This window comes from Nyctereutes procyonoides, unplaced genomic scaffold, assembly GCF_905146905.1.
Source record: "Nyctereutes procyonoides isolate TBG_1078 unplaced genomic scaffold, NYPRO_anot_genome, whole genome shotgun sequence".
Classification (NCBI taxonomy): Eukaryota; Metazoa; Chordata; class Mammalia; order Carnivora; family Canidae; genus Nyctereutes; species Nyctereutes procyonoides.
This window is the reverse complement of record NW_026575120.1, coordinates 7,054,150-7,079,356: the sequence shown is the minus strand read 5'-3', so window position 1 is coordinate 7,079,356 and position 25,207 is coordinate 7,054,150.

The window sequence follows — 25,207 nt, the reverse complement described above, 5'->3', positions numbered from 1 at the left end:
CACTATTTCCACATATGCACTCTGGATCCTGGGGAGACCCCAAGGAGAGAGCTCAGATGGCTCTATACAAATTCATTCCCAACACCAGAGGAGCAGTTCCACGTACATGCTTGAAGAGTCCTGAGTGAATGGCACTCTCTCAGTAGGAGTGGTAGCTTCTAGTTGGCAAGTAGTCATAATAAGCCAGACATGTCTTTAGCTCTTTAACAGGGTTACCTCATTAATCCTTATGGCAACCCTATAGACTAGGTACACTTATTACCCCCAGTTTAAGCCTAGCTTGGACAAGTAACTCATCTGAAGTCACTTAGCTAACAGGTAGTGATCCAGGTTTGTCTGACTCTGCTGCCCACACTAGTATCTACAATAAACTATGGGCTCCCTAAACAAGAATCATTATCTCCCGGGGCCAAACCCAAGTGCTCATTGAATGAATACATGAATGAATGAATGATGGAAGGGCAGTGAAGTAAATTATTGCAAGGCTGGTGATAAAATCTGTAACCTGGGGGCACCTCGGTAGCTCAGTGGTTGAGCGTCTGCATTCGGCCCAGGTTGTGATCCCAGAGTCCTGGGATCGAGTCCCAAGTCAGGTTCCCCACGGGGAGCCTGCCTCTCCCTCTGCCTGTGTCTCTGTGTCTCTCATGAATAAATAAATAAAAGAAAAGAAAATCTGTATCCTGGCCCAAGAATCAAGTCTCCCTAATATGTTTCCAAGGCAAGCTCTGAAAACAGAGAAGGTGTGTTTTTCAGCAATGCCCACTACTGTAGTTTTTAATTTTTCTTGTTGGAGCCACAAGGGCCCTTGGCTGACACACAGCTAGCTCCCCTGTGACTGAGCTCAGCATCCTGAAGTCTCCTAGAGGAACCAGCCTTGAGACTCCTGGGGACACTGTGGTCCTCTTCCCGGCCCACCCTCACTATGACCTGCACCCCTGAGGTGTCCTCAAATACACTCAAAGGAGACGTATTTTGGAAGAGAGGACGTCACAGAGTCCAGGGCCCCATTCTGCATTTGGCATGGCCCCAAGGACGCTTTGCAGGAGTCAGAAATGTGATTTCCAGTTGACTCCATGGAATGCTTATTTCAGGAGGGTTGTCATTCTTATCTGTTTACTGCATTTCTCTTTGTAGGAGGCTCTGCTTTTCTAGAATTTTTATACTTTCCCTAGCATTTTGTGTTTTGGTAATTGACTTACAAGAATAGTTCTGTAACATAAATCAACAATGAAAAGCAAATTACCCCTGCCCGCATCCTTCCATTCCTTTTTCATCTCAAGCAGTATTTTCTGTATGACTAACCCAGTCTGACGTAATTTGTCCATCGATCTCTACGATGTACATTAGAAAATGCGTTCTGCAGGCCCCAGCATGCAGCCCTCCGTGTGTGCCACATTGCTTTAGAAAACCTATTAGCGGAACAGAAATATCTTGCGCCCAGCCCAGCCTTTTTGCTGAGAATATTAGAACTGGTGATAATTACTTTATTAATCATAAGGGGTAACAGCAGTGCTTATGTCACGGCAGTCGTAAAATAAGTGCTTTTATGGCAAATGTAGTTAAAAAGAAATGACTGATTGGATTTATGGTACTCAGCAGTTGAAAAAAAAAAAGGGAATCATGCATTTTCTTTCTTTAGTTAAATGTTCGTTAAATGTGTACCACTAAGAGCTATTTGTAATAATTCCCTAATGGGTCCATGTCCTAGGAGAATTTATTTTAAAGTACAAATTAAAGCTTAAATTAGCCTTTATTAAAAATATATATATATATAGTGCGTCAACATTGGATCTCCTGAGAGAAAGGGAAGAGAGAGATGTAGTCACACTGAAGGGAAGGATCTGTAGCAGCAACTTGGAAGCGATGTTTGGCTCTGGGGTTCAGGCACAGCCTGTTGGCACTTGCCATTTGAGTTCTGGAGGCTGTGGTTCAGACTGAAGACCCAACTGAGCTTTGCTCCAAAGGCAGGGAAACCACAATGACCAAGGACATCATTGAGGGCGATGTTTACATCTCCGTTGTTAAAGCGAATCCTTGACTTATAAAAGTTGAGAGTTTGTTTCCTTAAAGTCCCTCTTGTGTACAAGTAAATAAAAATAACCTTGAGTTTCCTGTTTGGCTTTCACATACCTAGCAATAAAACAACAACAACAAGAGCAAAGCAATAGGATCAGTCAACGTTTCCCTTTCTATTATTGACTAAAGCTGTGTGTGTGTGTGTGTGTGTGTGTGTGTGTGTGTGTATTAGTTTGGAAGGAAGAAAACATTTGTTGAGTGCTGACTGCATTTCGCACGCTTCACATAGACTCTCTCACTTAATACTCAAAACAGCCCTGTGCTTTAGATAGCGTCATCCTGAATTTACATGCCAAAACCTAGCCCCAGTGTTCTTGCTCTAAAAGTAGTTCAGTGAGTGGCAGTTCTGGAATTCTGACTCAGAGCTGCCAGATTGCCTTACACCAGGATGTTTGCAACTAAAACAAGACAAAATTATTGAATGCTGAGTGCTGGACAATTTCATGAGTAGAATGGTGAGGGATGTGTTATTATCTCCATTTTACAGGTGGACGCTCGAAGAAGCCAAGTTGCCCAAGATCACATGGCTCAAGTGAGTAAATTCAAACCTAAGTCTGTTTGCTGGAATCACAGGCCATTTCTACACATTCCAAGTAACTTATTCTACCCAATAACTACTGGTTCTAGGAACTTTCTCTTTATGTTACATCCCTCTTGGCTAAAAAGGAAGTTCATTTGCTTTTGCCTTGCCTTTTGTGATCAGTAGAAAAAACTCACCACCGTCCTTTGGGTAATCCCATTCACAAAGCACCAAGTCTTCAAATTGTTCTTTAGCAGTTTAAGGGATTCCAACTCACAATGTTTTCTCTCTGTGGAGATAGTGTTACTCCTTCCTCGTCCCGCCCGAATTAACACAGAGAAACCAGGCAAAAGAAACTGCTTCATTAAACAGAACCTGTCACCTTTTGTGTCACAGCTGGGCTAGTTTTGTTTCAAACAGACAGAATTGGAATTGAGGATGCAGCTGAGGTGAAGACTTGGCATTGAGAGGATCCTAACAGATGCTGGCTCTTTCTTCTTCTTGGCAGCCCCACTGGCCCAGAGCAGGAGACCCGAGAGTTCCTACAGGAGGCAGTGGTGGAAGTTCTGATGAGCAGATGGCCTTTGGAAGATTTGGTAGCCAACCTTAGGGATGGGTGTTCTGGACGAAGACTCCAGGTATGGAGTGAGGCAAAATGGTCAAGATAGGAACTTAGCAATCACAGTGGGGTAAAGCGTAGGTCAGAAAGAACAAGACCCAAAGTGCACATTCAAGCAAGGATTCATATCTTACACTACTGAGCCCTTGGGCCCTTAAATTCCTTTACGGACTCGATAGGTCCTGAGCCTTGGGATAAATCTGAGTCAGGGCCAGCTATATAATTTTACTGTATAAAATGAAAATGCAAGGTCCTTGTTAAAAAAAGACTAGAAAAGAGTTCTGTTAAAAGTGCTAAAATGTAAGACTCTTGTCTTTCTAGTACTTTGTTTTTTTATTTGCTATTTAATATCATACTCCCCTGGGCATGGGATGCTTGCAATGTCAGTATAAATCCTCCCAAGTGGGAGGAACCCTGTTACGTAGCAGTGTGGCCTACCAACTTCCAGGCTCCCTTCCTGCCAGCTACCACAATCACAGTGTCACAGAAGCCAGTCTCCTCTTCCCCCAGGCCCAAAGCCCCAACTCACTGAGGACAGGTGTCCCCAAAGGGATTGCGACTTCCATACTGGGAAGTGTTTGGTCGTGGGTTGGTGGTAGGTGAGAGGCTCACACCTGCCAGATTGTACATGGCCAGGATGGAGGACAGTTGCCACCATGCTCTGCCCTGAGACACAACCTTGAGCTCCCAGGGTGCCTGGGCCTCCTTTGGCAGTAGGGAGTGGTGGCGGAATGAGGGCCTTCCATCCCTGTCTCCCAGCCTAAGTGACCTGGTTGCCACCCCGGGCAGAGGGCAGCAGGATGAGGAGAGGGAGCAGTGGTAGGTGGGTGCGATCTGGGCACCGGGACCCAGAGGCAGCTAAGAACCCATCCCAGGGAGGCAGGGAGATGGTAGAAGGTGGGACCAGTGTGTGAGCCAAGGCTCTAAGTTCCCTGGGTATATTCAACTTTCCTATGCATTTCAATTGCAAAACAGAAATTAAAGATAAGATTAAGGATTTCGAGACAGTGGCCTTGGAGCCTGGGGCCCTGGACAGTTGCCCTGGCCACATGCCCATGAAGCCAGCCCTGACCTGAGGTGTGGCCTCAGGAGCCCCAGCATAGGTATTAGAAGATGATAGGGCAGGAACACCAGATGGATCGTGGCAGTTTGGCATTTTAATTAAACATTTCTATTTATATGTGCCTGTTATATGTGTTCCATGGCCTTTTGCTAATTTGGTGTGTCATCCTTGTCCGGGTTTTTTTTCTGTAGCGTCACGGGTGTGTCACTATTTAGTTATCTGATTTTGGACAGATATTAATTTCTCTTCCCTTTTAGCTCCCATGTTCTGGATAGTTCTACTAACTCAGAAGTTTTTAAAACCTCATATTGGATATTGCGATAATGGCATAATTTGGGGTAGTTCTACCTGCCTGTCAGTCTGTCTGTCCCCCTTCTGTCTGAATAAAGGAGTTCCCAGTGTTGCCAAATCTGTCATTCGCCATCTGTGAAACTGCTTTTTAGGTGGGGTTTCAGGAAAGTGGGTCCCCTGTGCCCAGTTTTTGATTAATAGGAGAGGAGGAAAAATGGCCTGGACCTACCTCCTATCAGGAATTGATCTTTCTTTCCAGTAAGCAGGACACACTCCAAGGGCTCTGGAAGATATCTCAGTACTCTGGGCGTCAAAGAACCCGGGCTGGGAGGGGTGGCCAAGAGCATGTGTTTGCAGGGAACAGCAGAGGAACAGAGCATCTGATGGGCCGGCCGCCCCCCCACCCCCCCACCCCCACTGTGTGACCACAGGCCAGTCCTTTTCCCCCTCTGGGCCCCAGTCTTTTCATCTTTAAAATAAAGAGCCTGGACTAGATCATCTCCAGGGCTCCTTCTGTCTCAAAAATTTAAGCTTTGGTGACTGCGGATCCACAACCTCCCCCTCCCCAGTGGCCTCCAGTTAGATCATTCGGAGTGGGGGATGAGGTGGATCACGGGCTTCCCGAGTCTCTGGAGCTTCATTCCGCAGAGCAGGGGCTCAGAGCACATTTCTCAGCTGGCTGGGAAGAGCAGAAGCACCGAGGCACTCTTCAGGCTCTCTGTGCCCTTCCTCAGCTGTAAGGGCCAGGCGCATGGGAAACCCAGGGGCTGCCAGCGCAGCATCTTTGTCCATCCTGACAGCTGCCTGCAGCAAGAAATCATGTGTTAGGTCGCATCAGTGTACGTGCGTGTGAGTGAGCAATGTAGCTGGTGACTCAGAGCCTGCCAGGGACCCCCCACCCATGAGCAGCCTTCTGAAGAGACTGGCACCACTGTCCTTGCCCTGCAGGCAACGTTGTTCTGCAGATTGTTGCTGAGTTCATTATTGGAACAATACAAAGGAGCCAGCAGTTAATTATACACTGAAGAAGCTCCTTCACATCAGCCTCTACTCAGCTCTCTTTTTCATGCCCTCTGAAAAGACGTAATCATCCATTATAGTCATCACCAGCTTTGTTACTTTTTGTGCCTCTAATTGGCACTTTTCTTTTAGACAATGAGGTATAGTGGAAAATATGCTCATTGAGGAGGAAGGGCCTGGTGTTCTAGTTCTGGGTCTATTAATACTTCAGTGTGTAGCCCTGAGCAAGTCCCTTTACCTCTTTGGGTCTCAGCCATCTGAGCAAGGAGGGGGTTGGCACAGATCTCGCTAAGTAAGCTCTAGTCCCATTGGATATTCTCTTATTTTCTCCCTCGATGTGTCCAGCAGGATGCTGGTTATCATGGGAGACCTGAAAGAGTAAGCGCATGTTCTTGTCTTTGCCCCAAGAGAGCTCTCAGAGTTGGGGAGGTCAGATGGAAGCATCGTTGTGTGGTACTCCAAGGGAGACAGGGGTTTATAGAGAGGAAAAGTTGGTGTTGGAGCTGGAGCAAGAGTGAGGGGGCCATCCTCCAGAGAGCTGAGGGTCTCATGTTGAAAGCAGGAGGCTGAAAGGAAGGGAGAAGTCAGACTCACGAGGATCCTAAATAAACGCAAGGGAATTTGGACTTCATTGAGGGACTGATGTAAACATTTGATTCGGGGTATTACAGCATCAGATAGACTCCCTGGAAGAGGTATCACTTCAGAATGCATTTGGCTGTACCGACCACTGTGGTCTAAACACACTGGTGTAGATTTTTCTATTGAATAAGACATCAGGAAGTGGCAGGCGCTGCTGTTGCTTTAGCAGTTAGGTGATGTCTGGGTTATTTCTGTGATTCTCTTGGCTTTTTCCTCATGGTTGCAAGATAGCTGCTGCAGCTCCTGCTCATGATTCCACATAAGACAAAAAAGAGTGAATGTTCGGTGTGTGGTAGCAGCTCGGTTTTCCCCTTTTTATCATAAAAGCTTTCCAGTGAGCCCCCAAGCCCAGCCTCCTCTCTGAAAGAAAAGGAAACTAGACTTTTATTTTTGTCTTCAGGGCCATGACTCCCCTAGCTGCTGGTGGGAGGTTTTCTGACTTTGATAGCACCCATTCCCAACCCCACTCTCCCTTGAAGCCTCTTTCTATACATTCTGCATTTGTTTTGTGGGGGTATTTTTTTGGGTAGTTAACTATGGGCAAATGAAGACACTTCTCATCTTTGTACCTCAAGTATTTGGCACCGTGCTGGGTTCACATGAAACTTCATTCAAAGCCGTGGGTGTGAAATGAGCTAGGATGGTTGCGCCGGTGAACTCTCTGCCTCTATGACTTTTCTCCACAAACCAAATGTCTGATGTGTTGGCCGGAATTTGTTTTATTACTCTGGCCCTATTCCAACACATTTCACAGAAGCCATTAAAAATATATTCCTTGGTGTGTACTCATAAAACTTTATTGTCTTAATCCATTCGTCATCACGCATTTGAAGCTGGAGGCCTGCAGTACAGTCTTAGCTACAGGGCCACATCTGCCTGCTGTCCACGAACCGTGGGCGACAGATGCAGCGACTGTCCCAGGCTCCATACAGCCTCTGTCAATGGCAGGTGATTGTTTGCAGTGGGTTTTGCTCTTTCCTGAATGACTATAACAAAAGTCATTGTTTGGTCAAATAATTGACTTGTTTCATCCATAAATGTGCTTTTATCTCAGCAGAGCTGTCATTAGTACAGGGCAGGAAGGTCCCTGGATTCTTGCTTCTGGACGAGTTGATTTGTGAACCTTTTCTTTGCCCTGATGCTTTTCCCCAGTTTTTGTGGTATGAAACAAATCATTTTTACCCACCATGACTGCAGGCTGAATGCTTCCCCATGAACCTAGAATTTTATAATCTAGGGACAAAATGCATTGCTGGTATAAATCCTCCCCCTTCTTCCCACCTTGGTCTGGAAGAGTGCTTCTCTTGTGGTGGAGTTATGATGAGGTCTGCGTTCAGCACTCCAATATTGCAGATGCCTTCTCGAACCCCATAACGGACCATTTACAGCCTTGATGTTTTGCCTCTTTCTCAATGACTTATTTTTTTATTTATTATTTATTATTTATTTATTTATTTATTTATTTATTTATGATAGTCACAGAGAGAGAGAGAGAGAGAGAGGCAGAGACATAGGCAGAGGGAGAAGCAGGCTCCATGCATCAGTAGCCCGATGTGGGATTCGATCCCGGATCTCCAGGATCGCGCCCTGGGCCAAAGGCAGGCGCCAAACCGCTGCGCCACCCAGGGATCCCTTTCTCAACGAATTAAATATTTTCTCCATATGTGAGCTGAATTTTTACTCCTGACTTTCTCCATCAATCCAGTACTGAAATACATGTTTCCTTATGCCTAGAGCCTTATGGAATGTTATTACAGTATGGAAGGATTATTCACACATTCTAATATGCATATTAATCTCACGGTGATATGGAGCTGGTCCCCACAGAGTTGTGCCTCATTAAAGAACATTTGAACCTGATATGCTTTCTAAATTGATGGCCTAGCTATGGCAACTGCCCCACCGCTGCTGACTGTGTCTATGCTTGTAGTGTCAGCAAACTTGGCACAGTGGTGGGGTGCTGAGGGGGAGCATATGAAAAAGGGGAAGGGACCCTTGTGAGATTGGGTTGTTTACAGACAGTCTGGATGCCCTGGACTGGAGGCTGTCACGGGAGTCTCCTATATTGCAGGCTGCTGACTTAGAGACGGTGGACGAGGGAGGGAGAGATGGGGGCAGAAACACACCCACCCCATGCATTCATATAGATCCTCTTTCTCCTCACACTGGATATATTCTTGCCCAACAATGAAGCCATTCTGACACCGCCCCAGCACAGAATTCCAAGTTCCTTTGTGCTCAGAGAACAATGATTTGGGTTAGCTGGGATGAAACCACAGTTGAACCACAGCGGGAATAGTTTCTTGTCTCTCGGTGAATTGAGGAAAACACTTGACAGTTTCATGAATGGGATTCATTGGCCTGATGCATGGCACTGAGTTGTCAGGCGATGTGGGCAGGGCAAACTGGAAGATCCCCACCCCTGGCGGTCTCCCGATATGTGTTTCTGTGTCTACAGTCAGTCCAGAGGGGCTCTGGGTGGGGACCTGATGGCAATCTCACCCCTTTGCTCCCCTGCTCACAGACCACACAGGCAAAGACCAAGCCTCGTGGTTGGCCCTCCCTAATGGGACCGTCTTAAAATTTTCAAAATGTCCTTGTGCAAAGAGCCCAGAGCCTGCATGCTTTAACCCCTCTATGTGGCAGAGTCTGGTTTCCACAGTTAGAGGCAGATCTTCACATCTGTATAAAATAGTATCCACTAGATGTTGGGGACTATGCATGAAGTCATTTAAAATAGGTTGTAAAGGCAGATTTGATAACCTCATTCAGAATTATTGTGCTTTGTTGTTGTTTTTGAAAGAGGGGGTAGATGGGAGAGCCATGCATCTAATATAATTAGTCCTTTGAAAATTTGGAAATAGATGACTCCGAGTCCAATGGATGCCATTCACTGTGCACTCATCTTATTTCTCTAAGATAATAACATGTCAATCTCCCTTGTCAGCCCCCCACCCACAGCAATCAAGGTGAATAGCGCTGAATAGTTTCATACTATTCTTTGCGTTTCTGTACTGCTCCTAGGGCGGTAAGTGTGTGGGTACCAAGATAACAAGTCTACAGTCTTGGAGGAAAAAGAGGTAAGGAGGACAGAATGAACACTTAGTGCACCTCTGCTGTGCCAGGCTTCACAGGTCTCCTTATATTAAGATGTGGTGAAAGTATCCTCACTTTAGAACCAAAGATGCCACAGCTCAGGGAGATGCAGTGATGTTCCCCAGTGGAGACAGAGCTGGGTCTGCTTGAACACAAACTCCTCACATTACACTTAACCCCATGTTGCCTAAAAAATAAAGCCTTTAATTCCAATCATTTTTTTTTCAATCACTTTAATTAAGTGATTTAGTTCATTCGTATTTGCCAACTTCTATTATGTCAATCGTGCTTTAGATCATGACGTTTTATTGGGATAGTTTATAAAGGGCATCCTAAAAATACTGAAACAAAATCTAAATACTCAAACTTTTAAAGTTTAATCACAGTCTTTAGCTGCTGAGATCTTTCTGGAACTCTTATTAGCTCATCCCTTATCTTGGGCTGTGGCTGGGAGATTCTACAGGGGGCAGGAATTGGGGCACCCTAGGCCCTGTTGATTTCAGACCACAAAAACCTGTACCTGTTTCTTCCAAGGCATTGCCTTAAGAACAAATGCTTCCCCAGGTTTACCTAATGGTGGTATGGAGGGTACAGGGAGGGAGGGTGGGAGTGGAACTGGGGCAGAGCTGGAGTTGTATGGATTGGTACTCACCTGCTGCTCCCTCCCCAGGCTCAGGTCCCTCTCTCCAGTCCTTGGGCTGGGCTTGCCTCTCATTCTATCTGGCACATATACCCATTCACTCTGGCTCTCCCCTACCCGCACCACAGCACGTACAGAGATTATATCAGATTAAATGACATCATTGACTAAGCCTCCATCAGCTGATACAATCAGTAATGAATTAGGCATCAGCAGTCTGGTTGATGATAACATTAGGTTGACGTTGAGAACAGACCTTTCTCCTGTACTATTTTAGTCCCCAGGGATCTGTCTGGACTGATCTTTAGAGGGACCAGCCCCAGACTTTAAGCTGTAATGCATCTAGATTTATCCTCCTTCCTTGTGTGTACTCTCGGTGGAGCACCCTTAGAAGCCCAGGCCAGTTAGGAGGATGGCTCTTGGTGTGGCCGAGTTTGACTGTCAGAGGAGTGTAGGGTAAATACCATTAATATGAGCTTGATGCTGCTTGATGGAGCCGAGTGAGTGGTGCCATATGGCCAGGCTGTCATCATTAATCACAGCAGCTGTGTTAGGAATGAAAAGGTGTCTCTGTGTGCAGAGATGTGGGGGAGGGGCATTTGACATACGTCATGGAACTCTGGGGAAAAAAAGAAACAGGAATAGAGTCAAAATGTAGGTTAACCCCTTCTTTCTCCCATCTGGGCCTCCGAGAGCAGAACGGGAGTCTCACAGCTGGGCTTTCCCTTTCTTTATGATTGTGTCACTCTGCTTTTTCAAAAAAGGGGCTAGTGGACTCTAGCCCCTGTGCTTTTCACATCGACTTTGGTGGGGACACACTTTGGACGCTAGGTTGTCAGGCCTGTATCTGGTGGAAGAGCAATGGAAGGCGGGGATGTGATGATGATGGCAGAGGAGAGCCTGCAGCCCATGCCTCAGAGTGGTCAGGGTCTCCAAGGCCTGGGCGACAGGGGCTTGAGGGGGTCTCACCTCTGAGGGGAGGCCAGGTCTCAGGGCAAGTCATCCTGGGGTCTTTTCCACATTCCTTGGAATGTTTGCATGTAGTTGGAATCTGGATAAAATGAGCTGCCTTATACAGGAAAAGTGAAGCCGTCATAAGAAGCCAAGTGTAGCCAGAGAAATGTGTGTGGAGAGAGGAGGTGGGGGTGTCTTGCCTAAGAGCCAGTTCCAGGCCCACCTGCATCGCCTTGGCAACGGTGATGGGATAGAATTTATAGGCTCATTCCTAAGTTAGTACCTTCGGTCCTTTAAATACCTGCTGGCTCCTCTAGCCACCCACCACTTCCCAGAATCAGTGCACAGGACTCTGGGAAATGCTCCTACAGTCAGGGAATGCGTGGTGGGGTATAGGGGCTGGGGTGCAGCTTTCCATTGTTTTGCTTTGGCTCCTAGAATGTCAGTTCATGGGCTGAGATGGAAAAGTAATTCTTTGAAATGTTACTGTTGGAATCCCCTTTATTATCCTAAAGCATGACCATCTGAAGGGCCTTCTAAATGGTTTGGCAACATATAGGGGCATCAGGGAGTCAGATGTCCAGCGTCCACTCTGCGCTGCTTAATGGTGCCACTTTGAGTGAGTCTCCCTGTCGCCGGTCTCCTCTAAATGTGGGCACTGGACTATCTGGCCACAGTTGGCCCTCCCAGCTCCAGCATTTTGTGTGCCCTGATTGGGCTTCTCCTTGGCTGATCATGGCCAGTTTAAGAGCACAGCACCTGTCCCACTTCCCATTGCCAAGAACTTGCAGAACCAAGCTAAGCAAGCTGCCTCTGTCAGTGCCAGTGAACAGGAGTCGAGAGCCAGGACGCAAACCAAACTTGGTGCCAAAACCCAGAAAAAAACTAAACCAAGTGCTCAGCTCCCAAATTACAGTTTAAAAAACTGAACTTAGAAACCAAGAACCAAATGTGTATTTTTAAAAATAAAACAAGCCACTTTTTGAACTAGTTAGAACCAGAACCAGTTCTTTATATTTTTGAAAAGTATTTAATTTGAACACCAAAATATCCTCTGGACTGAATCAAACAGATATTTCCATCAGTTTTGGTCTCTGGTTAAAAACAGACAAGCGAGCAAGCAAGCATACAGATTAAAAAAAGCTCTCTGACATTTAGGATGAGATTTTGTTTGGAAAAAAATCAGAAAAAGGAGATTTTAGTACATGTTGGTCGTGCAAACCTTTTATAACCAAGTGGGAAAATATCGATCACCTTCATGATTGATCATGATATACCATGGTTCACCTCTCAGTTATTAGGTCACAATTTCCAATCACTTGTAAGGGTCTCCCTTTTTGTACCAACTACATAGCACATGCACTGTTGGGGATTTTCCAGGATTTTCTGAGGAACTTGTTTGTCCAAAGCTCAGATGGCATTTGCTTGGAAGCTGGTCCCTGTGACTTGGGGAGTGTTAGGAAAACTAGCCAGTGGCTCTTGTGTATGTAGTCTGGAGCTCATACCTGATGCAGTCTGGGGTATTTTACCAATGAGTTATTTGGATTTTGATGAATGAACCTCTTCTTAAGTAATGACATGGGAACCATGCTGCTGGAAGTGGGCAAATCCCTGAATCCCAATAACATTGGCTTAGTGCTGGGTAGGCTAATTTGTTTGGGTGGTACTTCTGAGTGTCAGGGAATCATTTATGTCCAGAACCTTTTTAGTTTGAACATTTCCTCTGGCTATGATTTCATTGGCCCTACTTATCTCCAGTTTATCCCTAGTAAAGGCATTCAATCTTGGGACTTGTTAAACTCCTTGACTGAGGGGCATAAAATACTCAAAGAGAGAGTATTTATCACCTTTTATGTTTTGTCACAACCCTTGGCTAAAGAGATTGGCATGGAGCCTTGATGCAAAGATGGATATAATTGCTGGGCTTGGTCTCCAAAGTGACCCCTTCCCCAGGGAGCTCTCTCTGACCAACCCCATATCTGAACACAGACCTTTCTTTCCCCCATTACACCTTGTCTCTGTCTAAAGGTTGTGCCCCCAGCACAGCACTAAGTAGGCACCTCTTGATTCCTCCATCTTCTCCACATGGCTGAACCCCATGACCCAAATAACTGGGTCTGGCATCTTCACTGCTGTGTTCTTAGGGCTTTACATGGGGTATGGCAGAGAGAAGTTTTTCTCACAGGATGTGGGCTTTTTAGAGAGCTCTGTCATGAGATTGTAACACTTTGAGTAATGAAGTCTCTCTTCATTGGTCCCATTTTAAAGATATCAGCATTCATGGTTAATAAGAATAGCTCGTATTCGTTGAGCTCTTGATTTGGTATACCATCATTGTATGTGAATGATTTCTTTAAATTCCTTTTTTTTTCTTCCAGCAAAGCTATATATGCACATGGTTTAAAAAGTCAAATTATCTTCCATAGTTTGTTAGGAAAAACATCAGTCCCTAAAATATTCCATTCCTCAGAAGCAGCCTTTTTTAACACTTCTGATGAATTTTTGAGTATTAACTTCCACATCTTTTTAAAAAACGATTTTATCCATTTATTTGAGAAAGAGAGAGGGAGAGTAAGTGAACATGAGGGGAGGGTGAGAGGGAAGAGCAGAGAGAGAGAGGGAGAAGCAGGCTCCCCCCTGAGCAGGGAGCCTGATGCAGGGCATGATCCCAGAACCCCAGGATCATGACCTGAGCAGAAGGCAGATGCTTAACTGACTGAGTCACCCAAGTGCCCCTTAACCTCCAAATCTGTACATAATATGCTTGTGTTGCTACTTAATTTATCCAGACTTCTTACCTCTGCAAACTGATTTGCTATGAAGACACACACACACACACACACACACACACACACACACGGACCTCACATTCTTGCAATATGGTTATATTGTCATTTTGATTGCTATGATAGTCATCAATTTATGAATATATAAGTGCTCCACACAACTGAGCCCTGTGGTTAACTGTGACTGCTTTCCCTTGCTGCACAGTTTTTCTGTTTTCCTGGAGTTCACAATTAGCTCGAGTGTACATGTGTGTGCATGTATGTGTGCCCTGAATAATCTGTGATTTACCCTAAGTCAAGCTTGGACTCTCTTCTAGCTGCAAATCTCTCAGTTCTTTCAAACATATTAGGTATTCCATTAATGACACTTTTTGAAAAAAATGGTATCTCTTTCCTTTGTCTTCTTATTTTGCAAGTTGGGAAGTATGAAGAATTTTAGGTTTTCTTCCCTAAGATTTTTTGGCCATGAGGCCAAACCAGTTTGTAAGTTCCCTAGGCCTATATTTCTAGATGAGAGTCGGTCTAGGTTCAGATATTATTCTTTTACTGTTGAGGTACTTTTTTTGTTGTCTACCACCCTCTAACAGCTGCTGGAACTTTCCAGGGTAGGACCTATCTGCAAAACACTTGGGGAAAAATAAATGTTACAAAATATAAGCATAAAAGCAGATGTACCATGGATCTACAAGATTCACCTTCTTATGTACCCTGCCTGCTTCACCCTCCTGTGGGCCCACATGTACCTCCTCTTTTCATTCTTAACTCCAAAGTAAGAATTAAAAGCACTTTGGTTTAGAATATTGGGAGGCAAAGGGGCATCCCTTGTGAGGCTTAATCCAGTAGGATCCTAAGGGCTAGGACAGAAAGAAAAAAAGCAAGTGAATGTAGGAGGTTTGTATCAGTGAGGCCTTTGAAATCAAGGTCTCCAAACTATCCCTCCCTCCTCCTTCCTTCCCTCCTTTCCTCTTTTCTTTCTTTTTCTTTCTTTCTTTCTTTCTTTCTTTCTTTCTTTCTTTCTTTCTTTCTTTCTTTCTTTCTTTCTTTCTTTCTTTCTTCTTTCTTCTCTCTGCCACCCCACACCCTTCCTCCTGCTCTTCTTCCTTGTGTCTGTCTTTGTCTTCCTTTCACTTCAGAGAGGTTGGGCATAAAGATAAAATTATAACCTTGGGTTCAAATCCCTGCCTGGCCAGCTATAGGATCTGAGAGGTCTACACAGGCCTCCTAACCACTCTTCATCTGTAATATGGTACAATAAGACTACTTAGTAGTTATGAGGATCAGACTAAATCATGCATGAGAAGTGCTTAAGGTGTAGGGTTTGGGATATGAAAATTGCAGAATAAATGTCTTCATAATAACAATGATAGTATTTTATAAATGTCACTCCCCCCAGATTCAGTGCTGCTTGAAAGAGGTATTGCCACTCTAGGAGATTTTGGCAATGCTTGTACTACGGCTCCTCCTTTCAGGTCTTGGGACTATTGGAATAAATAATAAAATATTAGTTTGGCTCAGAGAATATATTTTTTAAAGATTTTATTTATTTATTCATGAGAGACACTGAGAGAGAGAGAGAGAGAGAGAGAGAGAGAGGCAGAGACACAGGCAGAGAGAGAAGCAGGCTCCATGCAGGGAGCCCGACATGGGACTCAATCCGAAGTCCCGAGGATCAACTGCTGAGCCACCCGGGCTTCCCTGGCTCAGAGAATATTTTCATTCAGCATTATTCTGGTGTAATTGTTTTAGTAAATACACAGATTTTATTTAGGCTTATCCTCGGACTTATTAGAAATGTAAGATTAGGGTTTGGTTTGGGCTTTTCAATCCGGTATTTTATTTTTTATAGATCTTATTTATTTATTCATGATAGGCACAGAGAGAGGCAGAGACACAGGCAGAGGGAGAAGCAGGCTCCAGGTAGGGAGCCCGATGTGGGAATCAATTCCGGGACCCCGGGATCACAACCTGAGCCAAAGGCAGACGCTCAACCCCTGAGCCACCCAGGCGTCCCTCATTCCAGTGTTTTAGTTACCACCTCGCATTCAAAGCCTGTGGTGGACATGTGGCTCTGATGGGAACTCTCATCTTCTTTCTTAGGCCAGAACAGAACATCCAAGACTTCTGAAATTATAGCTCTCTGGCTCCTTCAAAAAAAAATACTGCCCATGTGAAGTGGCACAAAAAGGATCTGAGGAGTCTATCACCTAATCATGCAGTGTCTTCATTACCTGGAAAACAGCAGCTCATGGGCCCCTTTCAAAAGAGCCTCTTAATGTAGTTCCTGTTTGCAGGATTGCATCCAGCACTCACCGGCCTGTGTGAGTGGCAGCAGGAGCTGGAATGGAAGGTGAGGAGGAGGAAGTGTTTCTCAGGCTTTTATCTAGAGTGGCACCTCTCCGCTTAGCCTCTCAGTGACTGTGCGTTGTCTGAGGTCCTGAATCTGGGGACTCTGTGGGCTTTTATCTCAATGGAGCACTCAAGGCTTAATTAGAGAGAGGTGAGTGTTGTCAAGGCAACCTCCTTTTCATTCATTCATGGAATAGAAGTTGGAATATAGAAAAAAGAGCCAGAAATAATGGTTGAACTGGAACTACCCACATCTAGCTAGTTCAGAAAATCCAGGCATGTAACTGAAAGGAAACAAGGATGAGAATATATATAACCAGGCATGGTTGGGATATGCTATTTCTTCTATAGGTTTGATCTGAAGAAATAGTTTGGCAAAGAGAATATTTTAATGTCCCACTCACTCTACAGTGTCAAAAATTGCCACTGTTGCTATGACAGTTTGCAGAAAACACTCCATCTAAGTCTCTTTTCTGTGTAAAATATTGCACATGTGACAACCGTCTTTTCCCAGAAGAATTTAATGGCCTCTGTTGGATGCAGGCCCCAATGTGTTCTGTGGCTACATTTTACTCATTTAGTCATGTGCTCAGTCATTCATTCAACAGATATTTATTGAGTATCTATTATGTGCCAGGCTCTGTGCTCTCATGAAGCTTACATTTAACAGATATTTGCTGTTGAATGCAGTTCCGGCATCACACACCACCAGCACAGGCAGAAAGGATGAATAGGTGCCTGGAGGGCACTCAAGAACACATGTGTGGGAGGCAGCCTCCCAAGAGAGAAGCTTCGGAGGCACTGTGACTCTTCACAGAACAGCCCAACAGAAACCAAACCCTGTTATTCTCCCATGATACACCTGTCACACTACCCCTTCTCTGGAGTCAGGACTTCTACCTTGGGCAGGGCCTTTATCAATTTATGGGCAGGTTGTTGGAAGAGCCTCCTGATGGGTCTTCCTAGCTCCCAGCTTTATCCCATCTAATTCACCCTGTGCAGTCTTGAACAACAGATTGTCCTTAAACATTATTTCCCTGAGAAACGATAGTAGCTCAAATCCAAACCACTCAGTTTGACTTTTTTAAAAAGATTTTTACATTTATTCATGAGAGACACAGAGAGAGAGGCAGAGACATAAGCAGAGGGAGAAGCAGACTCCCTGTGGAGAGCCTGATATGGGATTCAATCCCAGGACCCCGGGATCACACCTGAGCTGAAGGCAGACATTCAACCACTGAGCCACCCAGACGTCCCTCAGTTTGACTTTCAAATTCTATCACATATCTTGTTCTAGGCAACACATCGGACTTTCTTCCCCTCCTTCAGTTGCCATCCTGAGAGACTCATTTCCTCATTGTGTCCAGAATGGGACCTCCCCACGCTTGATCATGTAGTCCAGCCTCCTCAGGCTTTCTCACCTGCATTGCTGGCCTTGTGCTTCCACCCTGGCTCCTACCCTTGTTTAAGCCCCAGGCAAGCCTCCCACTTCTAGCTGAGACTGCGGGTTATTCTCCAACATTCATTCTTTCCTCTTCTACAGTAAAAGAAGTTTAGTTGAGAATAACGCTACTCAGAACAAAGACCACATGTCCCAGTCTTTCTTGTAGCAGGGCTTGGTCAAATGAGCAATTCATTCATGAGCAGGTTTGTGAAACCTATGGATCATATTCTCAAAGGGAAGGGCATGCTGTTTCCCTGCTGCTTTCTGTGGCTGGGGTGTGGACAGGGTGTGAGCTAGCTGAATGGCTGGATGCGTACTAAGATGGCAAAACCACAAGGAGAGGAGGAGTCTTGTTTCTAACAGCATGAAGCTGGCATTTGAGCTCTGTGTCATATCAACCCTGGATGCTTACAGTGAGACACAGAAGGGAGAAAGAACTTCTGGCTTGTTCAAGCTTTTTGAAATTTGGGTTTCTGTTATAGCAGCAGAACTATACATTTCCTCCAAGAAGCCTTCCTGGCTCTTCCCTTCTTTAAACTCTCACTGTGACCACCAAGACTGATTCATATTCATTTTCACTTTATTCTCTTGCTCATTTTCTCTTGCCAGCAGGTTGCCTGGGGACAAGCACCACAAATTACACCTGGACACAGTCTGACATGATGAAAGAACACTGCACTGGAGGCTAGATCCCTGATTAACGGTATATATTTGGGCACGCTTTTTTTTTCTTTTTTTTTAGATTTTTAAAAAACATTTTTCTTTGCAATGAGAACTGTTTTTATTGAAATTTCAGCTAGTTTACATATAATGCAATATTAGTTTCAGGTGTGGAATTTAGTAATTCATCACTTAAATATAATACCAAGTCCTCATCACAAGTGCCCTCCTTAATTCCCCATCACTCATTTAAACTATCCCTCCACCCACCTCCCCTCTAAGAACCATCAAGTTGTTTTCTGTAGTTAAGAGTCTGTTTCTTGGTTTGCTTCTCTTTATTTCCCCTATGTTTGTTTGTTTTGTTTCTTAAATTCCACATATGAGTGACATCATACAGTATTTTCTTTCTCTGCCTGACTTATTTTGCTTATCATAATACACTCTAGCTTTATCCACATCATTGCCAATGGCAAGGTATCATTCTATTTGATGGCTGAGTGCTATTCCATTTTATATATACTACATCTTATTTATCCATTCATCCTTCATTGATGGACACTTGGGCTCTTTCCATAATTTAGCTTTTGTTGATAGTGCTGCTGTAAACATCAGGGTACACATGCCCCTTTGAATCAGTATTTTTGTAACCTTTGGGTAAGTACCTATTGTGCAATTGCTGAATCATTGGGCAGCTCTATTTTTAATTTTTTGAGGAAACTCCATACTATTTCCACAGTGGCTGCACCAGCTTGCATTCCCACCAATGGTGTAAGAGGGTTCCCCTTTCTCTGCATCCTCACCAACATCTGTTGTTTTCTGTGTTGTTACTTTTAACTGTTCTCACAAGTATGAGGCGGTACCTCATTATAATACTGATTTGTAGTTTCCTGATGTTGAGCATTTTTTCATGTGTCTGTTGGTCATCTGTATGTCTTCCTTGGAAAACTGTCTTTTCTTATCTTCTGCCCATTTTTAAACTGTTTTTGGGTGTTTAATTTTATAAGTTCTTTATATATTTTGGATACTAATCCTTTATCAGATGTTTTTTGCAAATATCTTCTCACATTCTGTAATTTTGTTGATTTTGTCACTGTGCAGAAACTTTTTATTTGATGAAATCCTAATAGTTTATTTTTGCTTCTATTTTCCTTGCCTCAGGAGACATATCTAGTAAGAAGTTGCTATGGCCAATATCAGAGAGGTTGCTGCCTATGTTCTTCTCAAGGATTTTAATGATTTCCGGTCTCATATTTAGGTCTTTGATTCATTTTGAATTTATTTTGTTTATAGTGTGAGAGAGTGGTGGAGTTTCATTCTTTTGCATGTTGCTTTCCAGTTTTCCCAACACCATTTGTTGAAGAGACAACAAAAAATGTCTTTTTTCCTTTGGATATTTCTTTCCTGCTTTGTCAAAGATTAGTTGATCATATAGTTGTGGGTCTATTTCTGGGTTTCTATTCTGTTCCATTAATCCATATGTCTGTCTTTGCACCAGTACCATAGCATCTTGATGACTACAGCTTTGTAATATAGCTTGAAGTCCAGAACCGTGATATCTCCAGCTTTGGTTTTCTTTTTCAGGATTGCTTTGGCTATTCAGGGTCTTTTGTGGTTCCACATACATTTTGATATTGTTTGTTCTAGCTCTGTGAAAAATGCTGGTGCTATTTTGATACAGATTGCATTAAATGTGTAGATTGCTTTGAGTAATAGAGACATTTTTTAAAAAGATTTTATTTATTTGACACACACACACAGAGGGAGAGAGAGAGCACAATCAGATGGAGTGGCAGGCAGAGAAAGAGAGAGAAACAGGCTCCCCGCTGAACAGAGAGCTCTAGGCAGGGCTTGATCTCAAGGACCCTGGGATCATGACCTGAGCTGAAGGCAAATGCTTAACCGACTGAGCCACCCAGGCACCTTAACATTTTAATAATATTTGTTTTTCCAACCCATGAGCATGGAATGTTTTTCTTTCTGTCATCTTCAATTTCTTTCATCAGTGTTTTATAGTTTTCAGAGTACACATCTTTTACCTCTTTAGTTAGATTTAGGTATCCTGTGATTTTTGGTGCAATTGTAAATGGCAATGATTCCTTGATTTCCTTTCTGCTGCTTCATTACTGGTATATAGAAATGCAACAGATTTCTATATGTTGATTTTGTAGCCTAAGACTTTACTGAATTCATGTATCAGTTCTAGCAATTTTGGGGGGAGGTTTTCAGATTTTCTATATAGAATATCATGTTATCTGCAAATAGTGAAAGTTTGGCTTCTTCCTTGCCCATTTGGATGTATTTTATTTCTTTGTGTTGTCTGATATTTGGAAGGACTTCCAATACTATGTTAAAGTGGTGAGTGTGGACATTCCTGTCTTGTTCCTGACCTCCTGCTCTCCAGTTTTTCCCCATTGAGGACAATATTAGCTGTGGCTTTTTCATATATGGCCTTTATTATATTGAGATATGTTCCCTTTAACTCTACTTTGTTGAGGGTTTTTACATGAATGGCTGTTATATTTTGGTCAACTGTTTTTTCTGCATCTATAGAAAGCATTGTATAGTTCTTTTATTTTATTAATGTGGTATATCACATTGATTTGCGAATATTGAACCACCTTTGCACCCCAGGAATAAATCCAGATGCATTTCTTTCTTTCTTTTTTTTTTCAAGATTGTATTTATTTTTATTTTAGAGAGAGAGAGAGTGAAAAAGAGAGAGAGCATGAACAGGGGAGGAACAGAGGGAGATAATCTCCAGCAGACTCCACGCTGAGGGTAGAGCCCAATGTGGGGCTCGATCCTAGGACCCTGAGATAATGACCCGAAATCAAGAGTTGGTCACTCAACCAACTCAGCCACTTAGGCACTCCCCAGGTGCACTTCTTTATCTTTTGGAGTTTTAGTGTTCTCAACTGCTTAAGGGTAATACAAGTTGCATCTTCCATGAGACAGATGTTGTGAAAATATTCTCTAAACCACAAAGTCGTGTACAACATTGAGATGATAGATTGTTCTACATCAATATTATTACTATGCTGTGTACACAGTGGTGACTCAAGGTGATGATGGGATTCAGGACCAATTCCACCAGTGGTGTCCATGGACAGTTGTCCAGTAATCCCCAGTGGTCCACGGCAAACTGATCTATTAGTAGATTGCTAGATTGCTACTTATTTGAATAACTATGGAACACTTTGTAATAGGAATAGATTTTTAACAACTAATGGGAAACCTTAGCAAAATGGAACAAGGTGACTTATATCAGCATCTGCCCTATGGATAAGGAGTCAAATTAGAGACCCATAATTTACCATGTAGATTCCTTTTGATAAGTCACTGACATGATATTGTAGAGCACTGTATAAGGAAACATGGATATTTGGGAGGTGTGGACTTATAGAGAACAACCCTGTGTGCATGTCTACCTACCATTTACTAAGCACCTTAAACATTTATCCTCCACAGAAAAGCAAACGCCCACCTTTGTTGCACCTGTCCCAGGGTTAAGAGGAGTATTATTCTTTCAAGCCTTTCCACAGCAGTTATCCCCAGTGAACTAGGGTTTTTAAATGGCCTTTCACAATAATTAGAAATTTAATTAACCTCCCAGCTTTGATCAGAGCCATGTTTTCTCATTACCTTTCCCTATGCCTGTTTCTGAGTCAAGAGCTATCTCTGAGCCTCCCCTTTCCAATTATAAAGTACTGTTTATGCTTAATTTAGCCTGGCACAGCTGTAAAGAAAGCGACTCTCCTGCTCAACAGCCTCCAATGACTCCCTGCTGACCACTGAATTAAGTACGAACTCCTTAGCCTGGCATTTGGGCTTTCCACAGCCTGGCCCCAGAACATCCTTCTAATCTCATCTCTCCTCCTCCCATACTTGAACTTTATGACTTGATGTTTCTCAACAGGCACTTGTCTTCCTGCCTTGGGGTCTCTCTGCTGCTGCTCCTTCTGCCTAAACAATTGGCCACTCACATCATACACCTGCCTCTGTAGGAATCTCCCTCCTCCAGAAAGTCTTTCCTGTTGGCTCCCTCTCCACCCCAGTCACCAGGGTTTATGATTGTTCTCCTTCTAAATTTGCACAGAAATTTATACCTTTCTCATAATCCTATCTTGTATGATAGTTATTGTGTATTCATCTTAACCTCTAGGTTTGCATTATAGATTTTAAAGGCAGGACATATGTTACCCATCTTTGTAAACTTTAGCACTTAAAATAGCATGTAAATAACAACAACCACCATTTCTGAGTTTCTATTTCATGCTAGATGCCTCAAATAAACTCAATTCAAATTCTCATATTCACCAGACAGGATTAGGGAGTCAATCTCAGACAGGTTAAGTGACTCCCCCAAATCCACCATGAGAGAACTCATATGGGATTGTGTTATGTGAGAGACTGGGTACACCTGTACCACACTTGGCAGAAACAGGCATCTCTTGTTACTGTTGTTGACGAGCTGTTGAGAGTGTGGACCACCATTTCCAATGGAGAATGATAGCACATGTATTTCTGAACCTCTGCTCAAAGATAAGGACTGATCCTCAGTAATAACCATGACTGATGTTTTCACCATGTCTCTCTCATTGGTGATGTTTTGCTAAGCAGTCTCCTATCACCCTGGAGTCAGGACATGCTTACCTAATGGAGTGCCCCAGAATATTTGAGCTCTGTTTGCATCATTGATCAGCTTGCCTCAGTTCTTTGGCAATTTCTGAAATTCTTTGAGCAGTTTTGGAAGTTGGGGCCCTGTCCTGGAGCTCCCTTAAGTCTCTGGGAGGACTTCTACCCTGGGAAAGAGAGAGGATGTGTACCATCCTAATCCAGCATGCCATGGTCATAATCCCCTGAAAAGGCACTGGAAAGAAGGAGGAAGAGTGTTGAGCTCAGCTCAGGGCTACTTGCTCAGGAAATATCTGCATAAATGGAGAGAGCTAGAGAAGAGAACTGCGAAGCACACAAAGGCCAGGCTCAGTTACCCAGTGATCAGAGTTGGGGTAGGGACTACGTGGGCATGTAGAGGTGTTGAGGGAGGGAGGGAATGATATGTCAAGCCTATTTGACCAACAGCCATATTTTCTTATTCCACACACCCCCCCTTCCTAGATAAAAATGTGCTTTTTTTGCACCAGGGGAATAGAGAAATTGAACATGCCTTTGGGATGACCTACTTTCCCCACCTCTTATGCCCAGCTGTATTATTTATAGTCTCTTACCACCCACTTATCCATTCCCCCCATTTCTGTTAACCTGAGTGGGATCACAATAGGCCTCAGATGCTGCAAGTGACCCAAAGTAAGCTTTTGGCATCCCTGTGTTTTTCCAAATTATCTAGTGGCTGGTGAGTCACTTGGTGCTAATTGTGATCCTGCTGCTGAGCAGACCTGGCTGCAAGGTCAAGGACTTCTGCAGTGGCTGGTCATGATCTTCTCAGGAATCATCTGGGGCTGATGTAGAACCAGTGAGAACATCCCCTTTTTTGGTCCACTCTGAAGTGAATTTAGTCCAGTACCTTCCTAGAGGATGGGGCGAGAATCCAGTCCTCACAGACTGTGACGTCAGCACTTGTCTTCACCATCCTCTCAACTCTACTCTCTTTCCATTCTACGCCCCTTCTTCCTTTGTGTCTTCTATTTCCATTTCTCTTTGGCATCATCTCCCATCTTCCCATATGTTCCATTCCTCCATTCTGCCGCCCCTCAAACCTTTCTTTCTTCCCATATTTCTGTTTCCTCACCCCCATGCAGTGTGCCAAGCCTAGGTTGGACCTATGGGACACTAAAAGAAAAAATATGGTCTCTGTCCTGAGGAAACTACAAACTAGTAGAGAAAAAAATTGTGGTATATGAAATGTGTGAAAATGGAAGCCAATAGAGACCTTATTTCTTCTCTTTCCATCTTCTTCCCTTGCGCCATCTTAGGATTCAAATATGTTTTCCCACTTAAATATGGGCAAGAAAGGCTTTGGCATTCTACAGCATCAATTCCTGATATCGTGGGTGGACTTTCTGTTATACCAAAGTAAGGGGGGGGAGGGGGGAGAGGGGTTTGGGGGTGGAGGGGGAAGGGGTGGTTAAGGAGATTAGCATGTATTGCAATATATGGTGGATCACAGAATTAGGTGCTTGTTTGAGTGATTTTGTTGTTTTGGGTGGTTTAGGAGTGGGATGGGTGGGGAGGTGGGGGGAGGTAGGGGGGGATATGTGTTGTGGGGGTAGGAGGGGTTAGGGTGGGGGTTAAGGGAGGAGGATAGTAGGGGGGGGGATAAGGGGTTGGAGGAGGGGGGGGTGTGGGGTTGTGTATTGTGTTTGGGGGGGTGGAGGAGGGGATTAGTGAGATTGGGTTGATGTTGATTTGGAATGGGTTTGTTATTTTTTGGGGATTTGTTATTTGTGTTTTTATTGGTGATAGTTGTGTATGGTTAGTGAGAAATGGGTGGATGTGGGGGAGTTTGGTGATAGATTGTTGGAGTGTTTGATAGGGGGGGGTGGTTGGAAGAAAGATTTGGTTGTGTGTATTACACAAGGTTTAAAAATTTTATTTAGAAGAGAAATTACTGAACCACAAATGGGGACTTTAAAGATATTTGATTGCTTTCTCCCAAAAATGAGTCTCTACATATTTCTACTTACAGTGTATGAATATACCTGGGCCAGCAAAAGATAATTCTTACCAACAGGAGTATTGTTGTTGTCTTTAAAACATTTGTTAATTTGAAAGGAGGATAGCTTTCTAAATTTTAATTCCTAATCCTTTAATTACAAATGAGGGCCACCTATGTTTCTTTCCTTAACCATCTAGATTTCTTCTTTTGTTAGATGCCATATATATTTTTTTAATTTATTAAGTGAAAACTTAGTATTTATTTTGTGAAATAGCAATTTCTTATCATTTACATATTTTTATTTTGAGATTTCCATTCATTCATTTATATGTTTGTTAATTTATGAGTAAGAATGAAGTGCCCACTATGTGCCAGCACTGTTCTAGATAGACCTCTGGGACTACTGTAGAGAACTAAATAAAGAGGTGGTGGGA